Source organism: Periplaneta americana, chromosome 12 (genome assembly GCF_040183065.1).
Source record: "Periplaneta americana isolate PAMFEO1 chromosome 12, P.americana_PAMFEO1_priV1, whole genome shotgun sequence".
NCBI classification, from domain to species: Eukaryota; Metazoa; Arthropoda; class Insecta; order Blattodea; family Blattidae; genus Periplaneta; species Periplaneta americana.
In genome coordinates, this window is record NC_091128.1 from 67,570,049 (window position 1) to 67,596,361 (window position 26,313).

Genomic DNA, 26,313 nt, shown 5'->3' on the forward strand with positions numbered 1-26,313 from the left:
ACAAAAAACATTAAATAGGAGTTACATTGTAGTCGAATATATGTATTACTAGCAAGACAGTTAAGTTGGTACACTTTTATTGACTCCAACTTCATCCAGATTTGCTTTTGACTACAACTCTTTAGTCATACTTTTATTGATATTTTCTCAGATATATTAAGAAAGCAGCATCTGTTTTGTAGAAATGACTATTGAAAAAAGTCTCATTCGTTATAATGCTAGATGATTACATACATTTAGCGACTTTGCCTTCTTCAGTTTCGATAGTTGAGTAAGTAGAGGTTGGAATTTGTATTCAAACCCTTTGTCTCATCAACACATATTCTATGAATATGATGTACAATGTTCAACATGATCTTAATCTAATATACACCCAAAAGACTTAAAGAGAAACTGTACTACAACTTATGCTGTTCTTATATATACCGACAAATAAGGTTTTGTAAGTTTCAATTTAAAATCATTTAATTTCGTCACTTAGCTTCCCCTCACTTTGTGAATGAATTTGGGGAGTCATAAACTAAATGGTACACATATAGTGTAGTGAGTGTATTAGGGGTGTTAGAGCAGTGAATAACAAATTGTGTGAACTCTACGTCTATAGGCTACTTGCCTTACTTCATGAGTCGCTGTCCCAAAAATCCTCATTCCATTCAAAAATACTTTGCATGTAAACAAATGCACATGTCCGAAGCCCATCCTATTGGTGGCAGGACAAGGAACTTCTTTATTGCATCTAGAACGCGACATTAATTAACCTGTTTGAAAACACTACCTATTGTATATTTTGAAGATTTAGTAGGAGATATGCTATTTTTATAAATACGAAAAAGAAATACGTTATATGAAGTGGTTGGAAAACTAGCAGAGCCTGCGAACAAGGAATGTGATTTGTAGGCTGGGACAAACACTGACTCACTGACAGTTGGTAATGGGGTGTGATTAGATATAAGCAGGTTGTGTAATTTGGATGCTTCAAAACTCACACATAACCTAAACATGGAGATGGGAATGGTGGTCAATCTGTTTCTGTATGCTCTTTGTGCTGTGCAGAATACGGTATCGGTACTGTGATGTTCTAAAATTGCGTGTTGTTAACGTCCTGCGACATAAGTGATGGTGTAGGCCGGTGGTCGTCAGCATTTGCTGAAATGGGTAGAGTGCATAGAGGGTAAGGAACTCTGCTCCGTCGTGCACAAGAGATAGACAGCATACCCACCAGCAGCGACGATTGCACGCTAGGGCAGTGTCTTGTCTGCAGGTAAGAGACGCTAGCCCGAGCGTGCAGTGTTTTGATGACCGCTGGTGTAGGCTAGAATAGTTGAAATGGCTGCATTCCATAGTTTCTTTTTATTATATCTGAAAATAAATTGATGGTTGATGAAGGATTCAATTCAGGAAGGAGAAATCCAATAATCTTTCGCATCTAAATTTATATTTTATGGTAAGTGTTTTCATAAAAGAGAATTATTGCTTCATGTCTGCCAAATTTCGAGACACAAGTACAACAAGCAACTGGTATGCACTGTTTTTCAATCATTAATTTTGATTGAGAATGACTTCAATTAAAATTTGACTCTCTTATTTATAACATTAAACAGTGCTGGTAGAGAAAATTTTGTGGACTATGTTATTGAATACATCCAAGTCGAGCAAGAAAGTGGCAAGTGTATTCTGAGGCGAAAAATGTGTCCTGGGCAGCTGTGACAAATGTGTTGTTGCACTGTGGCACAATACATCGCACACAATATTTTGTGTGCAACTTTTCAACAAAAATAGCGATTATAGCAGATTTTTACAAAATGACGAACATTGATAAACAAGCAACTTGCAGAAATGAAAACAAGAAGCGTAGGAAGATATATGCCTACTATATCTGACTTGACACAGTTGTTTTGAAACAATAAGATTTTATGTCAACAGTGAAATAGCATTTTATATTCGTGTCATTTTTTCTACTGTATTTTATCGCATTTTATTTGAACAAGATGACGAGCAGTAATGAATAAGCAACTGCCAGGAATAGAAGCAAGAAGAGCAGGAAGATGTAGGTCTACTATATCTCACTTGATGACAGCTGTTCTGAAACAGTAAGATTTTATGTCAGGAATGAAATGGCGTTTTTTTTTCACAGTTCTTTATTTTGTCGCATTTTCTTATTTTGTTGCATTTTATTTGCATTTTATCAAGAAAGATACACGTTTCTTAAGTTTTTGAATACATATTAATAGATTATAACATTTTTTTCCACTAAAAGAATTTAGTTTCAATGGAAAATGAAATCATAATATACGAGGTGTGATCAAAAAGTTTTCGGAATGTCTCCATAAAAGCAACACAACGCTTCGATTTGCCTATTCCACACTTTCACCCTCGAATTAGTCTTCTTGGGAGTTGATATATCTGTCCCAGCGCTGTTGCCACTGATCGAAGCACTTCTGCAAGTCTTTCTGTTGAAATACCTCCAAAGCTTTTTGCGATTTGCATTGGATAACAGTAATATCCTCGAAGTAGAGTCCCTGGGGTCTCATTTTAAGTCGTGGGAACAAAAAGAAGTCAGCTGGAGCCAGATCTGGAGAGTAGGCGGGGTGAGGAACAGTAGACATTCTATTCTTTATGATGAAGAATCAGTAGAATGGAAAAAAATTCTCTCCAGCACTGGGACTCGAACCTGGGTTTCAATCTTTACATGCTGGCGCTTTATCCACTAAATCACACTGGATTCAAGTTCTGATGCCGGATTGAATACCTCTCATTTTAAGTTCTACCTACAGTGCCTTCTTGGTATCACTTGTGAGGTTCAGACCTGTCTTCAAACAGTTGATTAAATAACAACTACTGTGTTCCCTTTGTTGGCCTACCATTGTGTACCATGTCACAGTATGTGACAGTAGACAATGTCCAACCCCAAGTAGAGATGCACTCATTACAAGTGACTAGGTAGCCGGTGTCTGACGGAACATGGCACTGTCTTGAATCACAAAGTGATTACTTATGCTTTATAATATTACTATGATGTACCGAAGTATATATGCAGTAATTCTGCATTTCCATATGATGAAGAATCTGTAGAACAGAGAAAAATTTTCTCCAGCACCGCGACTCGAACTTGTGTTTCCAGCTTTTTCATGCTGGCGCTTTATCCACTAAGCCACACGGGAAACTGTACTGAAACTCCATATGTACTTCGGTACATCATAGTAAATATGATAAAACATAAGTAATTCTAATCACTTTGCAATTCAAGACAGCGCCATGTTCTGTCGGACTAGTCACCTAGACACTCGTAATGAGTGTATCTCTGTACTTGTGGTTGGACACTGTCTACTGTCACACATACTGTGGCCAACAAAGGGGAACACAGTAGGTAGAACTGGAAACCCAGGCTCGAGAGAATTTTTTTCCATTCTACCGATTCTTCATCATATGGAAATGCAAAATAACTGCACTGAAACTCCATATGTACTTCGGTACATCATAGTAATCTTATTCTTTGCCAAAAACTGGCGGACAGAAATGGCTTTGTGTGTAGGCACATTGTCATAATGCAAGAACCAGTCACCAGTCTTCCATTTCTCCGACCGTTTGCATCACACATTCTCCCTTAATCTTTGTAACATTTGATTCATTCTTTGACCCTGAACCAAAATTTCATCATGTTCTGATATTAGATGGTGTTGGTAAGTCAATAAGGGCATTGTTAGCAATTTTAAATAAAGGGTGTCTAATTCGTATGGGTTTATTTATTAATTTATTTGCCGTAGTGGTTCTTTTGAAATATTCATAATTTTTACTATTACAATTAATTAGGTACACAATTAGGTAAACAATACCTTTAATGTCGAAAAAAACAATAATCATTGACTTCACATTGGCTCGAACTTGTCTGGCTTTTTTGAGCATGGAGATGGACTCTTTCATTGCGAAGATTGCTGCTTCGTTTGTGGATCGTATCCAAAAATCCACGTTTTAACGCCTGTAATGACCTTCTCCATAAACTGTGGGTCTTTCTGAAACTGTGCCACACGGCTTTCCTTTTGGCCATCTGAAAGAAGGTAAGGCACAAACTTTGAGGAAATTCTTCTCGTATTCAAAATGCTTTGAACACTTTCAAATGCATAAAAAATTTCGCATATTGTAACACACCTGTCACTTAACACAATTTCCCTTACCCGAGCAATATTTTCATTAGTTTTGTTTGAACAGGGTCATTCTGAACGATTTGCATCCTGAACTGACGTCACACCAATTCTAAATTTATAAAACCACTGAAATGCTTGAGATTTGCCAATTGCTTCCTCCCCATAAGGTGGTCTTAGCATTTGATAGGTTTCTGTTGTACTTTGTTCAAGTTTGAAGCAAAATTTGATGCATGTTCGTTGTTATTCGTAATTCTGCATTTTCGCTAGACATAGAAATGCCGCATGTATAAAACATGTGTTTATTTCATATTTTGTAACTCTGCACTGGAAGGTCGGAGGAGTTCGAATGATCCCCCCCCCCCAAACCCTATTTTAAATAGAAGGGAGTGCTGCATGTATAGTTTTGGAAGGAATAAAAGACAGCTCAGTGACAAATTCATTCTGAAGTCATCTCGAAAACTATTTGTATATTCTTCAAACAAAAGATCGATTAACATGGCAGAATTAGTGGCTAAGAAAGGGGTGACAATAATAGAAATAAATGTATCAGAATTGAACTTAACATTTTTTCGATGAAAGAGTAGTGGAACGGAGGTAAATTCTCTCCGGCACCAGGATTTGAACCCGGGTTTTCAGCTCTACGTGCTGATGCTTTATCCACTAAGCCACACTGGATTCCCATCCCGGTGTCGGATCAAATTGTCTCAGTGTAAGTTCCACCTCTTGGGTTCCGTCTAGTGGCCAAATCCCACTTGGCTTCATTATCTAGTTATGTTTTGTTCGACGTTTTCCCCAACTATAACAGGAATGCGAGGTAATTCATAACGAATCCTGAACTGACGTCTTTAACATTTCTTTGGAGGCAGAATGGTCTACTAAAACCAAACCATGATGTGTAGATTATTATAACGATGATAGTAATGGAGAGGGGAACATCAAATTGTGTTTGAGAAATAAGATGAAAGTGGTTAGTAAAAAAAATACAATGTTTATTGTATAAAATTGTACAGAATAATAATAATATAATAATCACAAGAACATAAATAATGACATTCTCCTCAAATCATACACACTTCACTCTTTAATTTAGTCGCATAATTATAATTTAAACTGGTTAAAATGCAGAATAAAAATATTGTTAGTTGTCAGTGTAAAATAGAAAACAGTAGCATCCAATTCGAGAAATGTATCTGTACTATTTTATTTACTTTCATATGTTTAAAAATATGTAATTTCTTTTTCATTTTGATTTTCCAAGCAAAATAGGATTTCTATGTTTTGAGCTAACTTTAATATTTCTCATCATATGAATGACAAAATTTTATATGAATCACATGTAGTTGATTGACAGTTGAATAGTTCCACACTACTCAAGTATTTTATTTATGAAATATTCATATGCAATGACTGCTGAGAACCCTATATTGTTCTGCATTGAGCAATTAATAGCAATCTTAATGTGTCTTCTTTCAAACAGGTTTTGATTTTATTATTCTTCGTTATATAAAGCTGTATTTCGAACTAAATTTGAATACTCATATTAGTAATTTACAGATTTTATAAGGTATCTCCCAAGTATTAGCATTGATTTTGTGCATGTTACAAGTTTATAAATACAGTAAAACCTCGTTAATCCAGACCCCAATAAGCTGCACTTTGCTTAAACCGGACAGGCAAAAAAAAAAAAAAATCTTGTTTTAAGACTTACCTTACTTCTATACATTAGAACTATGAAATTACAATATTACATCCATAGTATTAAAAATGAAGAAAATCCATTAAGTTTGCATTAAAGTAATTAAGCTATATAAACAAATATTAGGCTTATTATCGATTACACATTTTACTGTACTGTATAGTGTATTTAGGTCTATGGCCTTTAAATATACCATAATAAACTTTTGTTGCTATAAACGGATTTTTAATGCACTTTCTACTTTTCTTTTAGGTTATTTCAGTTAATCTGGACTTTCGTTAAACCGATCAACTTATCTTCCCAATTAGTTCGGATTAACGAGGTTTTACTGTAGCAATAATTGCAAAAATCATCAGTCTTATTTAGTTGGTACTGTGATAGAGAATTTTTAAAAGTATTTTTTCCTCATATAAAAATGATCATAGTAAATATTTTATAATCTTCATCTTACGATGTTTGGATGACGTATATACGTCCGTTGATATTCAAATATTTTATGTTATTCTTACACGAACATTATTAATGTGTAAAGATTATATTCACATATTCATGTAGTGTAGTACATGAGGTATGTGGTATCATTGACAATTTCAATTTTGATCATCTAACATGGAACATACTCTGTCTTTGTGACTTCATTCTATATTTGGACAGATAGGAGCAAATAATGAGTCTTAAAATTGAAGTTTGTATTGGAATTGTCCAATTGTGTCGACAATCTTTTCAGCTTTCTTGAAAAATTCATATCTGAAATGTCAGAGTTTGTAAGTATACGTGTTGGTCTATATATTTATGTATGCACAAAAAACACACACACAGATAGACCTTGATTTGAGTTACATTTGACAAGTGCATCAGAAGTTGAAAGGTTATATTATACAGTATAGTATGTCGGATGTTAAATATACAGGACACATTACTTAGTCACATTATGTGTAAACACTTTTAAAAGTATGCAGAATTATTACGTGCTCAAAATGTAGTACATCATTTAAATAACCATAGTACAGCTCTATAGAGTTTTCATCATAAATACAAATTATTGTAAGTAGAGGGCTATCTGTGTATAATTCTCAAGGGAGTTTTTCTCTCTTTGTTCTATCAATCTTGCATTCCATTTCTTACAAAATTACGATAATCGAGCCACATAATAGGCGTAAGTTTAGAATCTAATGTTGAAAAGTAAAACTGACTTTCTGAACATTTTGTGCATTACAGTAAAATTTTGTAATTTTATTTAAAAAGTAATTATTGAAAATAATAAAAGAATTATAAAAATATTTTTTAATAAAATAGTCACTTAAGCATTTTCCAGATATTGCTTTTAATGTTTTTTTACATTGTGCATATAAAAATAAGTACAATACCAGTATACGAAGTTCATTTTATAATATATAGCAGGTAACCATTTCAGCTAAGTAGTCAGGTACAAATACATTTAAATTAATGACAACTGTGGGTACAGTAATCCCCTGTAATTACGAACAGTAAGACATTAGGAAAAGCAAATAATAATACTATAATAATAATAATAATAATAATAATAATAATAATAATAAATTTTGTACATTATTGCACTTGTGAACACGTGGATACACATTCTGTGGATAATGGTGGATTATTATATATATTTTTTCTCAATTTAAATTGTTTCTGTGGAAATTAGCATTTTTTTTTAACTTAGATGAAAATATTTGGAAAAGGAGGACTACGGAAAGATTATTGTAATGTCAATTGTGGTATAGTTTGATATACTTTTATAAATTTTTAAATAACAGAAAATTAAGGGAGGGGAAATCCGTTTACATGTGATCAACATTTCAGTCATGAGGCTTGTGCGAGTAACTACTTTCAAAGTTTTTTCTTGATTTCTACATTTGCAAAGTCTCCGTAAAATGGCTGCTCATTGTCATTATGTGATTTGTTAGAAATCAAGGTTTAAGAATATAATATAGTTGCTTTCAGTGAAAAATTATGTAAGTCAGCATTGATAGTTATACTACTTTCTTTCTTTAGAAATCACCACATTCATGTGCATGTGTGTGATCATGCTCTTTGTAATTGATTTGATGAAAAACATATTACAATACTCTGCGCAAATAAAGCAAACTATGTCACATTAGAATAACAGATATAAAAAGAAATTGTGTAGATATTTTGCTGAATTTATTTTACGTAAATATTAAAATTAAAGGTCAGAGACAATTGAGTAGTCCACATAGAGTATATTAAAACCACAGTCTAATATCATACATTCACAAAGCTTGAGGTGATTTCTTGCGTTTCTCATGATACAGCGCTCCAAGCTGTTAGCAACTGAGAGTACTAGGAACAATAGACTGTGCGATAGTAGCAATCCTAATGGCTAGCAACTAAAGTTCAACTGTCATTGGTTGAATATTGCTTTGTGACTGTATGTACTAGAATGTGTTAAAACGTCAAGATTATCATACAAACTTAAAATTACAAATTAATTGGTAAAAACGAATATTAAACATCCAAAAAAAAGTTTGACTGAAGAAACCATGTCTAGTACTTAAAAGTACTGCAAGCAAAGGATAATGTTTTCAAGAAGTTGTTAGGATATACAAAAAAAAATAGTTGAGAGAAAGATATTCGAGAAGAATTTAAAAGGTCTTACTTGATGATAAAATAAAAAAAAGAAATAACTGATTATCTAATGCATAGAGTATGAAAGCTTCAAGACAACCAAAGAAATGTTGGACTGAAGAAATAATACTCGTAGATGTCTAATGCATGCTATCAAGTAATCAATCAAATGAAGTTTTCAAGAAGTGTTTTAGGAGATGAATGATAGATAAGAAGAGGGATAAAGATATTCGAAAGTACTATAAATACCTTATTTGATAAAAATAAGAGAGGTGATTGGTTATCTCATGCACAGACAATGAAAGTTTCAAGGCTACCACATAGTTTTACGAACTTAAACTAATTGCTGTGTATAATATAGTGTGATTATTTCTTCATGATCACTGACATGCCGCATACAGAACACAAGCAAACACAGCCTCCAAGAAATAATAGCAGGCCTATTAAAGAAGATGTAGGTGCTCAAAGACGAGAGAATTTTAATTCTCTTTTCGTGTTTTTCTTTACTTTTTCTCTTCTTGTTGCTTGTCTTCATAATGTATCAGATGTCTGCTGAAAACTCAAAGTAGTAGGGAATCACCATTAAGGTATAAACTTGTATGTAGCTGATAATTTTCTTTTTTCTAACAGTATCACATAGTGCTTTATATGTTGAATTTCTAGTAGCTATATTTCACGGAGCTAAATATTGCCATTTTTATTTAATATTGGAAATACGAAGTTTTGAGTTTCGATTCGTTAGTGCATCATGTCTGTGTAGTATGTGAAGAGTGGTACGCGAATCACTCTATGCCGACACTTGCAGGTCGTTGCACAGCTCTTGCAACAGCCATGTTCCTTGCACATTGCACATGGTTTCTTAATCTTCTCATCTTTACCTGTAACCAAAATGTTTGTATTTAGACTCTCAAAAGAAAAGAAAAGATGACAGGATGCTTAGAATGTTTAAGTCATACGTTGGCAGCCAGCCAGCCAGCCCCTGGAAAACAAAGCAAGTGAAGGGGAGTAGTACAGACTATACCCCCACTCTTAATGGACTTGCAGTTCGTTGTACACAACGTAACTAATATCACTGATGGCTTGGCTTCATAGTATCATGTCATTATCAAGACCATTGAAAATCTCACAGAAACGTGACCAGAATATCGATCCTTGTAAAAGACATATCAATTATTGTTATAATTATGCTAAAACTTATTATTTATTTCTCTGTAATTTCACAATTAAACATTGATAATAATATAGATTTCATCCATTCTATAATTCACTAAGAAGCACTATGGAGCAAAACAAGAAATATGAAAAATGTTGTGGAGTTGGTTGTTGACACCATGAACCAAATAAAATCGTAGTAATTAAAATATCGACAGTTTCGAAAACTCCTACAGAATATGGAGGAAGAATACCAGATTCGCCATATTATACAGCTGTAAGGTGGCTTAGCCTTGGAGAAATGCTTTGTCGGTTTTTTGACAAACAGAAAACTTCTGCTTTTATGAAAGAAAAGGTGTAGTAATTATTGTTTTTAAGTACCGGTAATTGTTGCCTATGTTTTAAATATATTACCCTGCCCTAAGATTTCAATATGTTGATAAAATAATTATTAACTGTTATAGGACACAGAAATTCCCGAGTTGGAGGACGAAAATTGGCTGCTAGATTTGTCATTCCTTTACGAAATTTGAGAACACTTCAACAACAAATTAAATCGATAGCTTCAAGGGAAGAATAAAAATGTAGGCCTAGTTCATATGTATGACAGCATCAATTATTTCCTTTTACTTACTACAGATTTATGGAATCAAAATTTATTAGAAAAGACGACATTTAATTTTCCTTGTTTACACTCATTTGGCAATATTGTATATATGAGATATCAAATTGCAATATTACATTGACCTCTTGAATGAATTACAAATAGATTTTCATAACAAAAGATTTGTTCAATTAAAAAAAATTTAAACTGATTTCCTATTGCATGGAAATCCATTTGGCTTAGAAATAATGATAGTAAGACCTGAATTACAATAGGAAGTTGCATATCTCTTAAATTACTTTTTTTTTTTTTCTCTCCCAGTATAAAGATTCGGAAGGTGTTAATATTTTCAAATTGCTGAACAAATTAAAATAAGCTAGTCTCAAATCTTATGCAAAAAGATTCAGAAGGTGTTAATATTTTCAAATTACTGAACAAATTAAAATAAGCTAATCTGAAGTCTTACTCAGCCAAAATCACAGCCATGCATGGCTCCACATTATATTATATGTGAACTATTTTTTTTTTTTTTTACAAAAATGAACATTGCAAAATCAAAAAGAAGAACTCTTATTACAGATGAGCATCTTACTTTACAGTTAAAATTAGCCATATGTAATTTTACTCCTGACAAATCAGTTACTCAAATATCATTTCTCTTTGAATTACTATTCCGGTTTTGTTCTGTTATATTTTATCAGTTATTGTTCTACGAAATTCGTGAAAAGTGACGAAAATAAATGAAAACATATCAATAATAATTACGGTGATCAACATTGTAATTCTAAGATTACACATTAAATACTGTGATAAGGGAAAGCGTACTCATCCCTTTTCTTTCCTTCCATTTGAGTGCTGAGCTTGTTGCGTTCTGCTGGTGTATTAGGAAAGTGCATTTTGCTGATTTATAGTTTAAGTAGTTGTTACTTCTGTGATTGTATGGGTTTGGATGTTTGTAAGTTATGGTGTGTATGAACTGAAGATCAGTGCATGTTGCATTATTAAGAATTATTTTATTTGTAGCCTTTATGCAACAAGTGGAAAATGTGAATATTGAATGCAATGGAACAAGGCCAGAACACATTAGTTTCTACGAGTACCTGGACACTGATAACACAAGATGGAAAAATTGAAAAGTAATTAACAGAAAATAAGATGAATGGCACTCATTATCAACTCAAACAATGTGTGGGAAAACAGAAGTGAAGCCAAAACCAAGCTCCAGATAGCCTATATAACTCTGTACTTGAACATATTCTTCCAGATGGAAGTGAGAATTGGTCTGTCAGAGACCGAAAAGTTAGCCAGATCGAGGCTGCCTAAATGAAGTGCATGAGGAGACTGCTATCTACACCAGAAGAGACCAGATCCACAACGAACGTGTGTTAGAAGATCTTTGGCAGCAACCAATGAAGCAGGAACTGGAAATGAGGCAGCTAAGGTGGTTCAGTCATGTGTTTCGAATAGATGAAGACGAATCCCGAAAAAAATTGTGGGAGTTAAGACGGAGAAAAGTAGATTGAAGCAAAGACCCCAGGAAGACATACATCAATAATCTAGAAGACATAAACTGACGAAGGGAAAGACCATGGTAGAGATGCAAAGGGCAGCAATAGAAAGGAAAAATTGGACTGCATGGACAAAGGTTCCCCGATGCTTTAATGCAAAACCGGGCAAACAAAGAAGTAGTATTCTTTATAGTATGTTGTGGATTCCATCGGCATGCCCTTGCTAAGGAGCAGTGATATGTTGCTGGTTACATTGTAACACTCTTGCTAAGGAGCAAAATGCTTGTAGAGTATTACAGAAATAGTAACATATATTTTTGTTTTTTCGAATATGTACTTGTTTAACCATTCCATGTTAAAAGAAATACTGTCAGGGAGGTAACACATACTTCCCCTTTGTACAATTTGTGTTTTGCAACAAATTAGTTTCTTTATCATATGGCAAATAATACTACTATTTATAAATGTTTAGGTGAGGGGTTTGGACTTTTTCCATTGCTGGTTGTCACAATCAAAAATTAAAACACAACGTTTCGAAGGGTGGTTCTCCCTTCGTCTTCAGGTGGAAGGAAGGAGAGAAAGGGAAGAACCTACTGTTGGGATCGTTACATACAGTTATTCTGTATGACTGATCGTTGATTCCTGGCTTCGGTAGAGATTCTAATCTAAGCCAGGAATCAATGATTAGTCATACAGAATAGCTGTACGTAACGATCCCATCAGTAGGTTTTTTCCTTTCTCTCCTTCCTTCCACCTGGGTTGATTTCCAGCTCATGGGGTGCACAATTGGCCATTTGTGCCTAAGTGCTATAGTTGAAATATACACTTTAAATAAGGAGATGACAACATTTGACTTCATCAATAAATTGTACAGGTGAAATAGGTATTATGCAATTTAATTTTTGAAAAATTACATAAAATAGCTATATGGTATATTGCAATCATTTTTAACATTTATCTATTTAATAAAATCAGCATTTGAAATATATATTAGATTTATATGAATTTACCGAAGCACAGTTATAAAAAAAACTTTTGACATGACCTAACAATTTGTGATGACACGAAATCGATATTGTACTTAGATGAGACTTGCGTAAATCAAAATTACATGTTAAAATTAATCTGGCAAGATTCCTCTAACAATGGTGGACTGAAGGTACCCATCAGGAAGGCTGATCCACTTATTTGCTTTATTGTATCGTACCTGAGGGCAAATGAATATTTCAGTCAAAGATCAAGAAATAGACAATGTGATGTATTATCCAAAACTGGAAATAAGTTAATATTTGCCAATGCTATAATTTCATTGTTGTCATAGCAACCTCTTCATAGACTATGAAATCAAACTTCCTATCATTACGAATCTGATGTTATTTCTTTATTAAGTATTTTATAATGCTGTCATACAAAAAATAGTGTATGAAACACGTTTATAATGTTATACAATTATTATGTTATAATCCTTTTTTTCCCCCGCTGTTATTTATACTCGCTTTAACATCTCTGGTCATATCGTGAGTTAATCTTCTCTGTGAATTTCGAAGGTCTGTGTACTATTGTTGCGACTGGTTCTGTTGTTGTGAACTAGATGCCGACTGTATATGTATTACTGATTTGTTATGAATATGATTTCGATGATGAATGAGGTCGGTGATATTCAGGGATGTTGTGGCCCGAATTTCCTGGCATTTGCCTTAAGGTTGAGGGAAAACCCTGAAAAAACCTAAACCAGAAAAATTAAACCCGACCAGGAATCGAACCCGGGCCCTCTGCGTAAGAGACCAGCATGCTGATCTCTACACCACAGAGGTGGTCGTTATAATTTACTTTCATAATATACTATTATTGCTACAAACTATCCTTATTAAAGGGTTGTCACAAGGAGAAATTGTTATAAACAATTAAATTTAGTGAATATAAAATGTTTCATTCAGAAACTAAAATATGAGATTTCCAATTTCTTTTAAATTATACAATTATATAATCTTCAATCAACCCTTAAATAAAACAAATTAATTGTTAAATCCATAAAGATGGTTTCTCAAAATTTAAACAGACCTTTTAAAAGTGATAATGCTCTATCTAAGCAGGAGTGCTTCGTCTAATCCCATTGATGTCCAGAAATTAGCGAACAATTTTGGAATGTTTCCCTGTGGTTCAATCATTAAGCCCGTTACTGTCAAATTGTGTTGATTGTAATTAACATTTATTTTTAAAATAAGCTTGTTTTTAGGAAGTGGTAGGAGTGAGTGTTTTCCTAAAAGAAGAGTATTTTTCCTGAACCAAAAATACCATATGGCTTTGCTATAAAGTGGTGGTGATGATGTGCTGAACATTTTGCTGAAGTACTGATATTCTCAGAACTTGATGTTTTGCACTATTGCCAGCGATTTACCATTGTGGTTACATGCTCCATGTTAAAGTTAATGTGCTTTCCGTCAGTGCGAACGTGAGTGAGACAGAGAAACAGAAGCAGTGACGTGGCAACACTATGTAAGTATTTATGTTTCATCGACTTTCGCAAAAATCGTTTCTCATCTGAAAAGAACTGTGATTTAAAATATCCGTATACAGTATACATATATACAATCATGTATATTCCTCAGAGCTTCAAAAAATTGCTTTGAGAGCACAATATAATTACAAGAATTTAATTTTTTATTGCTGTCACCATTCTTACTAGTATCTTATAACTTCAAGTGTACATTTTATACAACATGAAGTATCAATAGCATCTTAATGGCGACGTTAGGCTGACTGGAGGAATGGAGTGAACTTACTAACGTGACATTTTATGTTCAAAAACACGCTATATACAGGATGAACACCTCTGAAGCAAACCACAAGTGTAGACTTCGTGGTCTAGATAAACAGACTGTCAATCTTGTAAGCCTTGAATGTGATCCATTAAGTTTCAGAAGTTATCAGTTGTTTGATATCATAAATCCGGACAGAGATTACCACAAAAAGGATTGTAAGCTTCTGAAACTGATTAAAATTTTCATGTAGAATAAACTGTGCCTTTATATATATATATATATATATATATATATATATATAAGAGGCACGCAGTACAAAAAGAGAGAGAGAGAGAGAGAGAGAACATAGATCTTCGAATTTCAGAGAAGATTAACTCGCGATATGACCAGAGATGTTAAAGCAAGTATAAATAACAGCGAAACAAAATGAATTCATTATAGCATTTGTTTCCCTCATGTTTTAGCACGGCTGGTTGGATTCTAAACAATTTTGTTTTAAACACAACATCATAATTTTTTTTTACTGCCTTCGTGGTCTGGTGGTCAGCATGCTAGCTTCCATATCTGGAGGTCCTAGGTTCAATTCCTGGGCTCGACTCTCGGGGTCTCTAGAGTCTGGAAATTTGTATGAATGTGAGTGTAATTCCAAATTTGCCGGATTATTAATTAATCAGTTACACGACGCAGAACTGCACGCATTGTATTCTTCACCTGACATAATTAGGAACATTAAATCCAGACGTTTGAGATGGGCAGGGCATGTAGCACGTATGGGCGAATCCAGAAATGCATATAGAGTATTAGTTGGGAGACCGGAGGGAAAAAGACCTTTGAGGAGGCCGAGACGTAGATGGGAGGATAATATTAAAATGGATTTGAGGGAGGTGGGATATGATGATAGAGACTGGATTAATCTTGCACAGGATAGGGACTGATGGCAGGTTTATGTGAGGGCGGCAATGAACCTTCGGGTTCCTTGAAAGCCATTTGTAAGTAAGTATTAATTAATCAGTCTTAAAAAATAGAATAGAAAATATCAGGACTTGGCAACGTGATTATACAGATAGAACTTTGCAGTAACACATTTTCAGACATGAAGAACAATATTTTGAGAGACATAAGCTTATATTTTAGAATTAATATAGTATTATTTTCAGTCGGCTTATGGTACATTCACATACGATATTAGCAACATGACAAAAATGTCACTGAATTGCTTTTTGATAAGTATAATTTTTTTTTTGTCCATTCCTTTGTATAAAATATTATTGAGAATGTGAAAAACACGCAGTTTTTAAGTTAATGTCTGCAACTTTGAGCGACTGTCCTTGAGCTTCATTTTAATATGGCCATTACAAATGCCAGCCGCACTGAAATTGCAGTTGCTTAAAATCGAAAGGCATGTTAGTGGTTATCATAGGAGTACGTGGGATAAAAACATTTTCTCCTTTCGTTTTGCCAGTTAATATTGTCACTTATATTACATTTTGCATGAGTTTTTTTCACACCAATTCTTCTTCCATTGCATAATTTTGGTGGGTCAATATTTCGCAAAAGTAGGCTACTACTATTGGTGATTCAATATTAAGTATTAAATTATGTTGTAACAATCCTTATGGTTTCAAAGAATTCAAGAATTCAGTTGAATGAAACACAGCTTGCTCACTATCTACAACTGCAACGAGAAATTCATAATACAGTCTTGGACTGCGTAAAAGGATGTTATGGCCCGAATTTCCTGGCATTTGCCTTACGGTTGAGGAAAAACCCTGAAAAAACCTGAACCAGGAAATTCAATCCGACCGGGAATCGAACCCGGCCCCTCTGTGTAAGAGACCAGCATACTGATCTCTACACCACAGAGGTAGTCTATCAACAATGTTATTTTTACTTTCACGTTATATTTTCCATGGCCTTGTGAAAGTCGATATTGAATATAACTGACAATAATAAAGAACATTTGACTGCAGAAAATTTCATTTTAATACAGAGTACGCCAAAAAAATATACACAATGTCAGACTGTATCGGGATATTATTGCATTATCCCAACATTTTGAACATAATATAAAGTAACCATGTGCTTAACCGAAGACAGTACTACATGTGAGATCAGTATTTAAATGTAAAACAAACACATAATAAATCATTTTTGTTGCTTAAAGACTGTATACATTTTTTTGGCCGACTCTGTATTATACATGATTGTTTCATGGTATTTATTTTTAGTTTTTATTTGTTTAATTAATTTAACATCCATTTTCACAATTTTAATATAGTCTTTGTTTTTCTCCTGGTTATGAAGGTTAAATGTGCACATCAGTCAAAGCATGTAGATTTGTATAGAGAAACATACATACATACATACATACATACATATTATATACATACGCTATATACATGCATACTCACATTCACTTTTATATATTAAGATATATGTATAATTATTTGTTCATTACATAATACTGTTTTATTGTAAACTTATTTGTTAATTTCATAATATTGTCCATGTGTTCAAAATTAAACTTCTGTAACAAATAGTTTTTGAAAGGAGGTGATTACAGGAGTCCCACTTGTGGCTATTGCTATTTATTATGGTAATCATCCTATATACGATATGCGTGCGTGCATTGTCATTGAGATATTGTTATGTAAGTTTACACATACGAGGTTTGGAATTACGTAATCATCAGTTCTAGAAACATCGAAACATTTCTTGTGAAGGAAAACACACTATATGAACAAAAAGATGGCCTTATTGTTGGAATATGAAATAAATTATTGTTAGCACCCTAGGTAGTGACATAAAACTCCGATAGTATTTTAGGCCTCATTTAATACAACGCGAAATATTCGTAATAACTTATTGCTACCAATTGTTAGTTTTTGTAAATAATTTAGGCCTAGATTAGATTAAATTTCGATTATAACTGGAAATGTGATTTTTAAAACGCGATTTGCATAAATAAACTGGAATGCTAAGCATCACTGAGCACAGATAGTCAATCTTTCTGAATTGAAGTTTGCTGGCAAGGAGGTAACACAAATAATGTTTTACATTATGGTTAAAAAACAGAAAGTAAATTTCCACGTTAAAAACAATGGTGCATCATTAATCATTATCATAGATTTTTGCCATCTCTGATAATGAGAACTTTATAATTCAAGCTACATGCTTCAGATAATGTTTATCACTGACTTACTCTTTGTATTACACATTCTTTACGTATATGCTCTCAGAAAGTATGGTATATAGGTATATGTGCCTTACGTAAACATTTTGTATACGGTATACATAAATTTTATGAAAAATTAGTCAGCTACAGTCCATACAGAGTTAACAGTAAGTAATAACATTAATTTCAGGAAGTTGTTCCTTGATATATTTCAAACAAAAAGTTTAATACAATTTTGCTTGTTTTCACTTCCTTTTTGAGAAAAATAGTTTTATATGAAACATTTCATAGTGTGTTTCGGGAAAGCCATTGATTTAATTTCCAATATGCTCAGTCAGTTTAAGAGAACAGTGTATTATGATAATAAATAATAGAAAGAATTTTAATTTTGTCTTTTAAATGTGCAGAAAATTGCTCTGAACAAAATGTAAAATTTTAAAATTCCTTTTCAGAACAAAAAGCTACATTTGTTCGGATCAAATTTCTGTGCATTTAAAGGACAAGACTGAAATTCTTTCAGATATTTATTATCAATATATGTTAATACACTGCAGTCTTAAAATTACTGAGCTTACTGGGGAATTAAATCAATGGCTTTCCCAAAACACACTATGAAATGTTTAATATAAAATAATTTTTTTTCTCGAAAAGGAAGTGAAAATGAGCAAAATTGTATTAAACTTTTTTGTCTGAAATATCTCAAAGAATAACTCCCTGAAATTAATGACTTTACTTACTGTTCACTCTGTATACTGTGTGTTTGTATGGATATAGAATAGAGATTTAATATTGTCATTAGAAACCTATGTATAAAAGGAATGAAGTAACTTAACAATTTAAAGGTTTCTATGAAAGTCAAACCTGATGTTCTCTTGTACAAATTGTCAAATATAGGTTTCTTATGGCAATATTAAATTCCTATAATCTGCAGATGTGTCAAAACTCAATTGGACCGCAGGCCATTTCGTATATTACCAAACCTCTCGCAGGCCACACATGATCTATAGACCTTGCCATTGCTAAACTTATCAATGTATTTTAATTGGCTGAGTTCTTGCTTGTTATCGATTCATACATTTTATAGCTGATTATGCATTAAGAACTGTTTCAATGGAAATATGTTAAAATAATACGTTTAATTATAATGAATATATTATGAAAAACAAGTTTAATCCAGGTTATTTATTTCAATTTACAAAGGAACAAATTAACAAAAGTTATTAAACACACACAATATTTCGCCAGAAAAACAAAGCAATAAAAAGAAAGTTTAATCTGGATTATATATTTCAATTTACAAAACAACAAAATATAGAAGAAAAGTTATAAAAGACTCCATTTTACCAGAAACACAACCGACCAATTGAAAATATTTTATGACTTTTTGCCAGATACTTAGCATTTCTTGTTTACAATCATTTTCACAAATTTTGGAGTAAGAAATTCCGAAGACACAACCTTCATTATGGAAGAATGATTGGCATCTGTTAGCTTTGATCTGTGAGCTTTCGTCAGCTTTCATACATGAAAACAGCTATTCTCATGAATATATGCTCTCAAACTAACTCAGGATTTCTGCTGCAAACTTTCACATCTGTGGATAATTTTGCCGTAATTATGAGTGTTTTTCTTTTAAAATTTAATCATTTTTCAGATCACTTAGTTCCATTTGTAAGGAAATAGGTGCACTGTTGACATTACAAGAAAAGGGACCAGTGAAAAGAGTAAAGTCATCCTCGAGCATCTTGATATCTTTAAAGCACTGCTTATATTCTTTGTTGAATTTTTGTATTCTCTCACAATATTTTGAAAAACGACAATTCTGATTTTGAATTTTGAACAGTTCACATGCCGGTCTGGGTGGCGCAGTCGGTAGAGTACTGGCATTCTGTACCCGAGGTTGCAGGTTCGAGCCCTGCCCAGGTCGACCATGTCGACTTAAATGCTACAGGCTCATGTCCATAGATTTACTGAAATGTAAAAGAACTCTTGCGGGACAAAATCTGGCACACCAACAATATTGATATAACCTCGGCAGTTGCGAGTGTCGTCAAATAAAACATAATTTAAAATAGTTCACATGCAGGAAAGTAAGCCAGATTACCCTTCATTTAAATTATTTTCCCATAAGATCCAACTTTTTTGAAAACTAGCCAGTGTGTCAGAACATGTGAGTAATCAGTTGGTCTCTCCCTTCTAATTTGATGTTTAGATCATATAAGTGCCCTGTTATATCTACTAGGACAGTCAGATCTTGTATCCATGACAGCTCCTTAATAAGAAATACATCCTCGTCTTTCATTTCCAGGAACAGTATTATTTCTTCTAAATGTAAATTAAACCTCTTTAGTACATTGTGGTAAGATAACCAGTGAACCTCTGGGTAGCCCTTCAAATTCACTGTCCAGATCCTGAAAGACTTGAGCAAACTGGTGGTGGTAAAGTCTTCCAGATCGAATAAAGTTCACAGTTTTGTACACTGTCTTGAGAACATTGTCCATTTTCAGCACTTTGAAACAAAGGTGCTGCTGATGAATAAGGCAGTGGAAAGTTTGCAGTTTTAGTTTTTCTGGGTACTCGTCTTTCAGCTTTTTTCCTAATGTTGCTGCAAGTCCTTTGTATCTCTTCATCATTGCTGGAGCATCATCAGTAGTCACAGTTACAAGCCTCTGGAGAGAAAGTTTGTATATTGTAAATTTCCTTCACCATCACAAATGTCTTTCCCAGTAGTAGTTCCATGGATGGGAATCAATTCCAAAAACTCTTCAGTTACTTTCAAACTATTGTCGAAGGCTTGAAGGAACACTGGAGTTTGTGCCACATCAAGAATGTCATTACTTTCGTCAAGTGCTATTGAAAAATATTGAAACTATGAAGATATTTCTTGTGATTGTTCACGCAAGTCATCAGTTATTTCAGTTTTCTTTGAGCCACTGTATTTTTTGACAACGAAATTTCTTGGAATGCTTTAACTTTTTCGCGAAAAAAGTTTTCTGCCTCTTCTATCATATATTCCTTAACCGTGGAGCCTTTACTAAAAGATTTGGAATGTTTTGCCAGTAAACAGTTAATTTCATAATTGGCTTTCATTGCTGACTCACAACTGTTATTCATGTTTATAAATACTTTGCTGCCTTTGCAATTTAATTTTCATTTCCTTTAGTTTTTCTTCTCTTAATTTACCCTCAATGCAGGAAAAAGTTTCATTATGAGCCGTATCATATTGTCGTTTAACAATGTACTCTTTGACAATGCTTGTAGATGCATTGCAAATTACACATACAATTTTACCTTCCACATCCGAGCAAAAATAACTGAGTTCCAATCTTTCTTGGAATTTTCTCCCTTCATCAACAATCTTTCATTTTCTGGATGGTTTGGGAAGCGACATCACACCAGAATTCCGTAAATATGACTAAATATAACTCAAAATGTAACGAGTTCATTAAATTGTCAGTTAACTACCTTTATAAGTTACTATCCGATATGAAAGCCGCACTAGAACTGTCTCTTAGTATGGGAAAGTTATTTATATAAGGCAATAGAACATTAGAACTCGTTAGAATTTTCTCATTTGAGAAACTAAATGTAGTTAACATGCCGGGAAACATGTCTTGCTCGCCTGGATAATCAATCTTAAATATTTCTGTTTTGAGGCATAAGTGTTGTTTCGGATAGGTGGCAGGCATATCGAGAATCGTCACAGCTACTTCTATACGTCCACTGGGGTTTGAGCGATAAATATAAAATTAAACTGTGATTATATTTCTTCATGAAAGTGGGACAGGCCGCAAAATAACATGCAGCAGGCCGCCAGTTTCACACATTTGATCCACACGATTCAACTATCCATGCGTATATGCATGTAATCTGGGAAGGATATTGAAAGATGTAAATTGAAACTGCACATTAAATTAATACGCATGCAAATTTTGTTTACATGGTATGCCATGTTGAACTTCACATACATACATACATACATACATACATACATCTTACGTGTTCTGCCCATAGGCAGGTCTTTCACTGCAAACCCAGCATTCTCCAATCTTTCCCATTTTCTGCCTTCCTCTTAGCCTCCGCATATGAGCTACATATCTTAATGTCGTTTATCATCTGATATCTTCTTCTGCCCCGAACTTTTCTCCTGTTCACATTTCTTCCAGTGCATCCTTCAGTAGACAGCTTCTTCTCAGGCAATGACCCATCCAATTCCTTATTCTCTTTCTGATCAGTTTCAGCATCATTCTTTCTTCACCCACTCTTTCCAACACAACTTCATTTCTTATTCTGTCTGTTAATTTCACACGTTCCATTTTTCTCCATATCCACATTGCAAATGCTTCTATTGTTTCCCTTCACTTCGTCGTAATGTCCATGTTTCTACCCCATACAATGCCACGCTCCACACAAAGCACGTCACTAGTATCTTCCTTAGTTCTTTTTCCAGAGGTCCGCGGAAGATTATCCTTTTTCTTTTAAAGGTGCCTTTGCCATTGCTATCCTCCTTTTGACTTCCTGGCTGCAGTTCATGTTACTGCTTATAGTACATCCCAAATATTTGAAGTTCGTTCACTTGCTCTATTGCCTCATTTAGAATTCGCAAGTTTACCTTCTTTATTTTTCTTGCGAGAACCGGGCTCTTCGTCTTGTTTGCATTTATCTTCATTCCATACTGCTCACAGCTGTCATTTAGCTCCAGTAGCATATCCCTTAGTATCATCTCCTCTTATGCTAACAACGCCATAACAGAAAATCTTACGCAGTTTATTCACACACAGAGAGAGAGAGAGAGAGAGAGAGAGAAACCGCAACTTAGAGCTTATTTCCGAAGACATTTTGAGCAAATGGTGTCATATAAACATCCTATTATCGATATTTTCAGAGTTACACTAATTTGAAATTGTTTGTAAAATACCTAGTATCTGGTATTCTGATGTAAAAAATGTGTTGTCAATTCCAAAATTGCTTTGTACATAATTTGTTTTTAAATTTTAAATTAGAAAATTACATTTTTTACGCACCTATCACAATAATTGTTAAAAATCACACAACTTCTAACAAATTGGTTCTTTAGAGTTCAATTTTGCATTCTAATGTACAGTCTTAAAGCGTTTACAAGAATGGCCTGACTTGTAACGTAATGTTGTTATAAGTGCGTTAGAAAAATGTAATTTTGTAGTTAAAATCGAAATAAAAAAATTCTGTAGCGTTTGAATACTAGCCAGTTGAAAGTATAGGCCTACTTTTGAATAATTCATTCTCTATTTGTAATATTCTTTTTACCTTTAAAACTAAATAAAAACGGTACCGTAAAATGGGGTGAATAGGATCAGTGGGGGTGAATAGGATCAAAACTTTATTCTTGGTTATAAAGTTTGTTATAAACTGTACTTGAGCGGGATCACAGTCATTGCTTACTATTATTGTTCTAGTAAGCAATGACTCTCTTCCCGCTCAATTGCAGTTTATAACAAACTTTATAACCAAGAATAAAGTTTTGATCCTATTCACCCCCACTGATCCTATTCACCCCATTTTACGATATTTTACAAAAAAAAAAAAAAATTCAAATTATTTTAACTCAGAAAATATTGAGAATAGGACCCATGTTTATATGACATTGTTTGCTCAAAATGACTTCGGAAATAAGCTTCATAAGTGGCGGGTAACACTTCGTGAATCATTGAGTTCCTATGAAAATAGCCAATGAAGAACCCAATGAAATCCAATTAAAAGGCGTAAACTGAAGTGGAGTGATCATTCTTTAAGAAAGCAGACTGATGCAATTGAACGACAGACTTTGGAGTGGAACCCCAGGGTGTTCGGAAGGTAGGACACCCAAGAGGATCTTGGAGGAAATATGTAAACAAAGAGGTGGACAGTATGGGAAAAACATGGAATGAGACTAAAGCTACTGCAGCCAATCTGGTCAGATGGGGAGCTCTCATTGACGCCCTATGCTCCACCAAGGAGCGAAAGGGACTACAACCCTGCTTCGTGTATTGTGTTATGTTATGTTTTATTTAACGACGCTCGCAACTGCAGAGGTTATATCAGCGTTGCCGGATGTGCCGGAATTTTGTCCCGCAGGAGTTATTTTACATGCCAGTAAATCTACTGACATGAGCCTGTCGCATTTAAGCACACTTAAATGCCATCGACCTGGCCCGGGATCGAACCCACAACCTTGGGCATAGAAGGCCAGCGCTATACCAACTCGCCAGCCAGGTAGACTCGTGTATTGTGAATCGAGCAGTATTTATAATGTATTATTATAATATTGGTAGCGCTCAGTTATTTCTGAACTAAGAATACGTACAGAATATATATTTAATTATTTTCGTACAAATTTTAATGTATGTTTTCTAATATAATGACAGATTACATACAAGGCACAAGGCAGTCTTACCTTCAGAGGACTTGTTCCCTTCCTTAGGATTCCTAATAGAGCTGAAGATAGGCCACACCATTGTTCCTATTGATACTTTTAGCGCGCAGTTGAATACACGCGAACCAACCAGTGGCGCTTCTTATAGCATTTCCTGCCCTTTGCACCACGTTGCGTAATGAATAGTAGCACACGGCGCTAATCGGCACACGACGCGCATTTTGCACTCCTTTCAGACCGTGTGTAAGGTGATGGAGTTGATCTGCACACGGAGAGTGCTTAGATCTAACAAATGAAACGCGTTAAGGTGTAGGAAATACGAACGTCTATAGTGCGCATGCGTTGCAGGACTTCACTATTATTTTCTCCAAATCTACTTAATATATTTGGTTCAAATTTTAAGTGCATGGACACAGTACTCTTTCCTATAATGTTACAGATTATCTGCAGTGACTTAAGCCGTTGTTGCAAGATAGTCGTTAGGAAAAAATGGAAGTATTGAGTAATATATGTTTGTATTACCATTTGTTCAAGTACGTACGTGTGAGATAGGGTTACCAGGTTTTCAGAATGGAAATAAGAGACACAATATTTACGGACGAGGAACTTCTAAAAAAAGAGAGAAATTCTATAAGCATGATCTGCGAGCTTATATTAGCATGTGAAAGCATAGTTGTTGAATAAATACCTTAGTCTTACACCATTAAAACTTATATTATTATTAACCGTCAGTTTATTCTTATAACTGTTTAGAACACATCCATAATATTTAGGGTAATTGCAAAGTTTGTGTTCATTGTTATTCAGTCTGTTTACAGAGTATAGTAACGTTATCTGACAGACAAATCCGTAAATTTCTCTACTGCAAGAAACCACTCTCTCCTCTCTAACCATTGTCCTTCTCTTAACTGTCATTTTTCCATCGCTTCTAAGTATGGGTTCATACAAATGTTAAATGAAACTGTTCTATTTTCTAAATGCGTTCTTCTTTGTTTCATGCGGAGGAGAAATACACGTTTTGGTTTGAAACAATTTTCACAATTTAATACTACACACAGTCCAGCAACAATTACTATACCAATAACCTTGCACGGCTAATGCTTAAGGATATTTACTTAACTGGAACAGAGGGAACTATTTAGGAGTTTAAATTTATTTGCTTCGTTGCCAATGTTTTTATTTTAGTAGGTTATTTTACGACGCTTTATCAACATCTTAGGTTATTTCGCGTCTGAATGAGATGAAGGTGATAATGCTAGTGAAATGAGTCCGAGGTCCAGCACCGAAAGTTATCCAGCATTTGCTCATATTGGGTTGAGGGAAAACCCCGGAGAAAACCTCAACCAGATAACTTGCCCCGACCGGGAATCGAACCCAGGCCACCTGGTTTCACGGCCAGACGCGCTGTCCGTTACTCCACAGGTGTGGACTTGCCAATGTTTGTAAAGACATTCATGTTAATATAAATAACTGTTTTATCATAATTCTATAACACGATATCCGTAAAAACAGTAGGGAAAATAATAAAAAAAAAACCGTTAGCCATCTATGACATAATACCCATATATACGGGATGAATGACAAGTTTTCTCCAGCGTCAGTACAGGCATCCCGTGCAATACAGAACATCTGGTACGCCTAGCCTGTAAGATTCAGATCATTACTTTTTTCTTATTCTTATTACGTATGATAAGGCGCGAATACCTCCTGATCCGGAGATGTCATCGGACGTGGGTTTGAGATTCCCGCTTGGGGTTTTCCCCAACTGTAAGGCGAATATCAGGTAACAGTGATCATCATAAGCGCACATCTTATCCTTTTGTTATTCAAAAGCGCACATTTAAATCAGAAGCGCACTCGTAAACAAGGCAGATTCTTACATTTTCCTTCCCACTTCACCAAATTTAGGACTGGGTATGAAATGTAATATATCGGACCTGCGGTTAGAAATGTTGTTTGCATATTATTCATCAGGACGTTGTAAACTGATAGCTACGTTAAAATGATGCAGGTAATGACTATTTAGACTTGTAATTTTATTTTTTCTTTACTTAGTTGAACAGTTTTTTTTTTTTTTTTTTTTTTTTTTTTTTTTTTTTTTTTTTTTTTTTTTTTCCCCACTGATAGGCATTTCTCATAGATACTACATTTATTTAGTTTCAGATACGTTTCAAGCTGCACTTTTTGCAGTAAGTCTTTTAAGGAAGGAATTGATGTTTTTATGCATAAAAATTTGTGAAATATTTAGAATGTTCTGAATATTTAGAATGTAA

General features: G+C 34.1%; 1 protein-coding gene and 1 long non-coding RNA gene across 2 annotated transcripts in view; one reads left to right on the forward strand and one right to left on the reverse strand.

The window, feature by feature from the left end:
* The window catches only part of neb (kinesin family member nebbish), a 328,637-nt gene that overhangs the window by 28,409 nt on the left and 273,915 nt on the right, over positions 1 to 26,313 (forward strand). The window lies entirely within an intron of this gene.
* On the reverse strand, positions 5,111 to 24,460 carry LOC138710517 (uncharacterized). Its single transcript, XR_011335252.1, has 2 exons — positions 24,062 to 24,460; positions 5,111 to 9,326 (listed from the first exon to the last, which is right to left on the reverse strand). It is a non-coding gene; the product is annotated as an uncharacterized lncRNA (long non-coding RNA).